Source organism: Mytilus galloprovincialis, chromosome 11 (genome assembly GCF_965363235.1).
Source record: "Mytilus galloprovincialis chromosome 11, xbMytGall1.hap1.1, whole genome shotgun sequence".
NCBI lineage: Eukaryota > Metazoa > Mollusca > Bivalvia > Mytilida > Mytilidae > Mytilus > Mytilus galloprovincialis.
This window is the reverse complement of record NC_134848.1, coordinates 10865596-10873182: the sequence shown is the minus strand read 5'-3', so window position 1 is coordinate 10873182 and position 7587 is coordinate 10865596.

Sequence of the window (7587 nt, the reverse complement as noted above, 5' to 3'; positions counted from 1 at the left end):
GAAACAAATTTAAGGATTCTAACTATTTATTGATAGGCTATTTTTTTTTGTATATGTGGTCATGTACAGCATCCTTTGATATTGAAGCGACTGTTACGTTTGCCTCGGTACAAAATTGCAGCTTCTGTTAAACAATATATGGCAACATATCAATTAAAATCATTCATATCACATTGTTTGGTGTAACAATCATATTCTAAATACAGACACATGTTCAACTGACTAATTATGACTTGCATATATATTTGGTGAATTTTTAAAAATCTATTTTCCTTTAGATTTTAAGTAAATGGTTCAGTAGAATCTGTACTTTTGATTGGCTAACAACAATCGATAGGTATCCCAATATTAGATTGATAAAATTTAACTTTCCTGACTGCACGTGCATCCAACAATACATATGAAAACAAGCACATAACTTGGAAAATGTGATGTAGCCCGTTATTTAACGGGTTTAGCATAACAATGTAACAATTAGAATTGAATACATCTTTTTTATCATTTTTATTGTTTGTTGAAAGCGTTGATCGTGCACACATCTTTATTATGAATCTTTTCTGCGCTTCATGCAAATTATGCTTTGGTCAACGCTTAGACACCTTTATAAAAACAAAAAGAAGTATTCAACTATTTCATACGTTCGTACATGCCGTTTATGTAAATACAAATTTGATAACAAGCTTAACAATATTACTATTCGTTAAATGAGTCAGTAACTAGAACAATCAGAATTTTTTACCTAACCAATTGTTTGAATACAAGAGTGGTATAAAGATTAACGATAAAAGGACTTTTAATGTAACCTAACATAGCGGTAATGTTGAACAGGGATTTGTTTTGTTCAAAATGTGGTGAAAATTTGTGGTAAAAAACTAAACTGTATCAATAATATCCGCACACTGTGATAAACACTTTTTTAGTTCAACCCGATTGTAATATAGTTTACATGTATTACATGTGTTCTATTGTATTTGCTTCTGTGTCTCAATAAAAAAAATGTGCAAGAAATTCCATCCCCTAAAATGTGTGTTTTATATCGTCCGTATTTCATACCTATGTCATGAGTTTACACATTTTATATTATTTCTTATTTTATTAAAAAAAATCATAAATTTGTCATCTGTTTATAAATCATTCTACATTAGAAATTCATAGCGGATACAGTAAATGACATTTCAGGATTCCACATTACATATACTGAACAATCAATCATTCATTTGGGAGAAAGATAAATAATGAAAACAACAAACAAATAAAAACATTCAAAATAATTGAAATTAAGCCATCTGTTTTAAAATTAAGAGTTATTGCAAAAGTACGGACTGAAATATGTTATAGTTTGTATTTTTTACAATTATTTTTATTGATAATCTTAACACATCAGTACGTACCTCGGTTTGTAAATTGTCTTCAAATACTAAAGTGTTGACAAACACGATAAAGATGAATTAGGATGTTATCACTGATAATGAATCAGCCAATCGGGTTTATTTCTGAAATATATAGATTCCCCTTTTCCGTATATATCGTTTTTTTAATCAATATTTTCTTGATTACGAAATAGGCAGAATAAATTTTCACTGTACAAAATGTTTGCTCAATAAAAAAATACACAAGAAAAATACCACATAAACAACATCCACTTAATATAAACGGCGAATACGCGTACTACAAACTACAACGCATATGATTTGGAATACTTTTAAGGAAAGTAAAGTATGTGAATTAACAAATTATATGTCTCATATACTAGTATTCGATTTTTTTTATATAAAAATAGTATAAAACCAGTGTACGTAAACTTTTCTGAATATGAAATGATCCTTTGTTGAGCGAAGAAATGACTTGGCAAAGGTCAATGATTGAACAAAATCTGTAACAACCCCATTTATTTTTAAAGAAATAATGATACAAAGACATAACTAAAGACATACATTTATGATGGAATTTACCGACTTTTGACATGCAAATGAACATTAATAGGATTTAACCTATATGGTACTTTGTGGACCAGCAAAACTAGAATTCATACGGAAACCGGGCCGGAATGACCTAGCTGAATCTGACAATTTGTAAAATAAAACATAACATCTTGCATATTCCTGATTTCTTATTTGACCTAGTTTTACTGCGTGCTTAATTTATTAGCTCGAGTTTCAACGCTAACATCAGGTTTCAGATTTTCAAATATGTTCCACTAAGTCAGCAGTAAAGAGCAATTCAGTGTCGTAATGCGCATCTTGTACAGTAAACACGGTGTGCATGTTGGTGTGGTCTTTATTAAAAGCATGTTGTTATTTTATTTTATTTATTTTATCTGATATCCGCAGATTCCAGACAGCAACAATTATCTAAAAATAATATACCTCAACTATGGAAGTGTGATTACACTGGCAAAAACTATAGTAAGTTTTGTTAACGTTTCTAATATATGTTCCATGAAACAGAAACATATAATGTGTTACTAGTATATGTCTATGATGAAATTAACATTTGAAATCATCCTTCAAATCTTTCTTTTTGGTTCAACATAATTATAATATTATATATAGTATTAATACCATATACTGCAACTATAGATATAAGCTAAGTGATTCTGTATGAGTGCCAATGAGACAACTTTCCATAAACAGCTAATTGCTACCGTTAATTCATCGCGTATGTTGGTTTTTTTTATCAAAATATATATGTTTTTTTATTTGTTTTGTAACTGTGATATTATTTTTCTTTCATGGAACTGGAACTGTTAAAAGTGCACGTGCTGAAAAGTCTCGCCTGTTTTACTGACCACTAATTTAGAGATTTTACTACTAGTATTACATAAACGTAATAATTTTGAATATCAACGAAAATGAGACAAAGGTCAGATAAATCCTGCCAGACACCTTACAAGAAGTCATTACACCAAATTTTCAACTATTACTTATGTTAATGGAAAATTTATACAAGGGTTTCGTCCAAAAATGTGTTAAAATTTCGGGAATTACCTCTGTGCTAGCACTTTTAGTTATAAGTCAACACAGATATGGAATTCTTTTAGTTGTAAAAGCTCTAAAAATAGCAATATTTGTAATAAAACATTTACTGGAATTGTTTCTTGTCCAATGAATAAACCAACTGTAAAGTGTGAAACTTATTACGTAATAGTATATGCATATTGACTGGTAATGAGGGAAATGCCAAATTTGTTGTCTCTGAGTTACCAATTAATGCCTGAGGCGAAGCGGAGGGCAATAGTTAGTTCCAAAGGGACAACACACTTAATATTATCCTCATAACCAGTCAGTAAGTGTTTTTTTTCCGAACAAATGAACTTTTTAAAAAGTCTACATACATCATCTGAAAGAAAAGAAAAATGTCACATTACCATGCAAGAATCTGATGTTCAGAACTTGTCGTTTGTTGATGTGGTTTTTGTGTGTTTCTCGTTTTTTATATCTATTAGACCGTTGGTTTACCCTTTTGAATGGTTTTACACTAGTCATTTTGTGGCCCTTTATAGCTTGTTGCTCCGTGTTCAAGACTGTACTATGACCTATAATGGTTTACTTTTATAAATTGTGACTTGGATGGAGAGTTTTCTAATGGCACTCATACCACATCTTCTTATAGACACAAGATGAACTATAAGTTTATTTTTTTTATAGTCCGTGGTGTATTTGTAAATTCTAATTTACAGCAATCAAGACTAGGAATACTTGCGTAAAAATTCCCGTAAATATAATAAATTCAAGCTAAAGCACTGTAAACCTAAACAATCACAGTTTATAAAGACGACGACAGACCCATATTATATATTTACTTTACTATACCTCAGTATGTTTTTTATGCCCCACCTACGATAGTAGAGGGGCATTATGTTTTCTGGTCTGTGCGTCCATTCGTTCGTTCGTTCGTCCGTCTGTCCAACTTCAGGTTAAAGTTTTTGGTCGAGGTAGTTTTTGATGAAGTAGAAGTCCAATCGACTTCAAACTTGGTACACATGTTCCCTATGATATGATCTTTCTAATTTTAATGCCAAATTAGAGATTTTACCCCAATTTCACGGTCCACTGAGCATAGAAAATGATAGTGCGAGTGGGGCATTCGTGTACTGAGGACACATTCTTGTTTCTATATATAAAAGATAATGAAATAGTTGTGATATTTCATTCCACAGACTATTTGCCAGTCAATAGTTTTAAAGGCTGTTACCCCAGTTAATAGTTTTATAATCATATTTCCCGTACTTTTTCATACTTATTTTTCATTGGACAATAATGAATTTTTAACTATTCTGCTTGGATTTGTGCACTTGGCAATGTCTTCATCAACTGTGATTGCTTTGGTGTACAGTACTTAAAATAGTTTAGTAATATTAAATATATGCACTGAAATTTTACACTATTTCTAGTCTTGTTTACAGAAAATGAAATATTGACAAATACATTGCAGACTATAAAAAAAACTTATACAAGTTCATCTTGTGTGCATCTTTAAGTGACATTTTTTATCTTTCAGATGGTATAGAAAGTTTTTTTTTCTCCAGTATAATAAAACATTTAATTACTGGTTATGAGGGTGATAGCAAGTTTGTTGTCCCTTTTATTAAAGCCCCATCCTACATATAAATGACAGGAACTGCCAAAATAACTTGACAGTAAAACATACATTGTGAACGACATACAACAAACTCTCAGAAAAAATAACAGTCATACTAACATAAAGAACAAGAAACAGACAGACAGACAGACAATACAGATTACTATATACCACAAAATGTTTATGTGCAGGTGTGTAATAAAGGAAATATATTACTACAGGTTCAATAATTTATTGGATGAAACTTTTACATTGTTATCACAAGAAGAAGATGAACCAGTGATGAGAAAAATAAAATAAACAAAACAATCATATTTAAACAATTCTAAACAATTCAAATCAAATACAATAACTAGCTACATATATATTACTCTTGAATAACATGTTGTTAGTATTATAAAATTACAAATTAAAGCAAGAAAAAATATAAACAACTTTATCATATACTTAGACTAAATAACATATAAATTTTACCGTATGATAATAGCATTAAATTGACGTAAATTCCATATTTTTCAAATTGGTGCTCAGCGGGCTGATATGAAAAGTTTATCACATGCTTCGATTGTTATCACATGCCTTTCCGTAACGTTATCACATGGCATTCCGGTAATACTCGGCTAATTCCGGAAAATACACCTCAATGCTACGTTTTCAGTGAAAAACATTACAAAGTAGTGTACAAAACAATTATTTGAATACTGGAAAGTATATTGTTTAAAATAATAAAGAAATAAAAATAAAAAAACAAAACAAAACAAAACAAACAATTATTTAATAAATGCATTTTTTAAGTTTTTCTGAAACATAATTTAGAAAGTTTCATTAAAAAGTTGACTTTTCCAAACAATGATCATTATGTATATTGTTGAATTATTTTTTTGTCCATTCGTCCATATTAAAATGTTTTTTTTTCTCTCTCTGTTGAGGCATATGACAGAAAGATTTCATATTGAATGTATCAAATTTTTGGCCCAACGGCCGTGAACTTTTTTACTCTTTAAACTTCGATCAAAGGATTAATATATGAATCTGTTATTTTTCCTCTGCTGTTGAAGCATATGATAAAAAGATCATAACATGTCATTTTTCATATCGCATGTATTATCAGCCCTCGGTCAATATCAGCCCTCGAGCCATGCGGCTCTTGGGCTGATATTGAACCTAGGGCTGATAATACATGCGATATGAAAAATGCCATGTAATAATCTGATATTATGACATCATTATGTGCAAACAAAATTATTTTTTACATTACTGAAAACATGATGCTAGACTAAAATCTCTTCAATTTGTTCTTGTGATAACAACTCGCATTTTGACTGTACTTAAATATGGCTGGCAGAGAAAACAAAAAGTGTTTCTACATCCTTTAATATGTTTTTTTTTCTTCAAACCAAGATCACAGTGGCCTAGTTTCGTACAGGTAAATACAGTACAGAAGATTGTTATCAATGGTGCTTAATTTTGCCTAATTTAGTGATAATAGATTGAAATCTTCAACAAAACACTGCAAATATTTTATTTAAATCTATATAGGCTTATAAATAAATAAAAGAAATAATAACAAACTTCATATTTCAAATCTTCCAAATCATTCCTGCTTTACCTTTAAAACAGCCATGGTACCAAAAAAATGTGTATTGAAAAAGGGGGACCTATTACAGAGGGAACTTTAGATTTACTTTTTACATTTCCAGTTTACAAACACTCTCCATCATTAGTCCTTTATAGATATAAGACAACTCTCTGTCAAGTCACAATTTGTAAAAACTAAACCATTATAGTTCACAGTATGGCCTTCAAAACGGAGCCTTGGCTCACACTGAAGAGCAAGCTATAAATAGCCCCCAAATATTACTATTGTTAAACCATTCAAACAAAAAACTAAGTATGTTTTTTCTAGAACAGCCCTGATGGTTTATCATGTATGTTTAGTGGTACAAATGTATACATACAGAAATTAGAAAATGGATTTCTATTGTTAACATGATTGTATTTCAAAAACAACCTACGATATTATACAAACAATTTCAAAAGTGTACATAAAACACACAAATTAAGGTATACCAGTAAACACAGACATGTATGATGTACTCAACAATAAAGTCAATAACAAAGATTTTGTATAAAGAAAATGAGAATTTAAAAAAAATGAGAGTTGAACATTTACATCTTTGTTCAAGTATATATTAGATATTTGTTAAAATATACTTGATACATTTCTATTTATTTTAAAGGAAAACATTACATTGTTCAAGTATATATGAGATATTTTTTAAAATATACTTGATACATTAATATTGCTATTTATTTGAAGGAAAAAAATACTATACATTATGATAGATGGGCAGCTTTAGATAGAAATAGACCTTTTGTAAATTTACCTAAAAATGTACATGTCTGAGTCTAGGTTTAAAGTTGTGTTGATGTTAATTTGCATAAGGTCAATTTTTATCAGACACAGCTTATATCAAAATGAACAATTGTAAAAAGGATTAAATATGATATGGAATTTATTTTCTACAAATCAAATTTAGTAAGCATGAAATCATCATTCAAGCCATTTTTTGTTATGATTTATGCTTTGTGAGATAAAACTACATTTTGACAAAATCACAACAAAACAATTAACACAAAATAAGAGATTCAGATTTAAACAAACAACTTATAAAATATTTACAAACAACCAATCAAAGAAAACACACATGAAACATCACTGAGAAAAAGCAGTACAATAATAACTCATCATTTGTAGCAAGTTTAAAATTTAGTTTCGCCAGTCTAAATTTTTGTCTACAGTGACATTCTGATAAAAAAATTAACACAACTAATCAAAGGTTAAAATCTCATAAATTTGTTCAAAATCCAAGACAATAATTTGTTATATCATTTATATATATAACAATATTGTAATAACAAGTAAACCCGACTTCTCCTTACTATTTAAATGATCAGATCATAATTGTCAAAAAAATACAACTAAAAAAATATTATGCATACCGG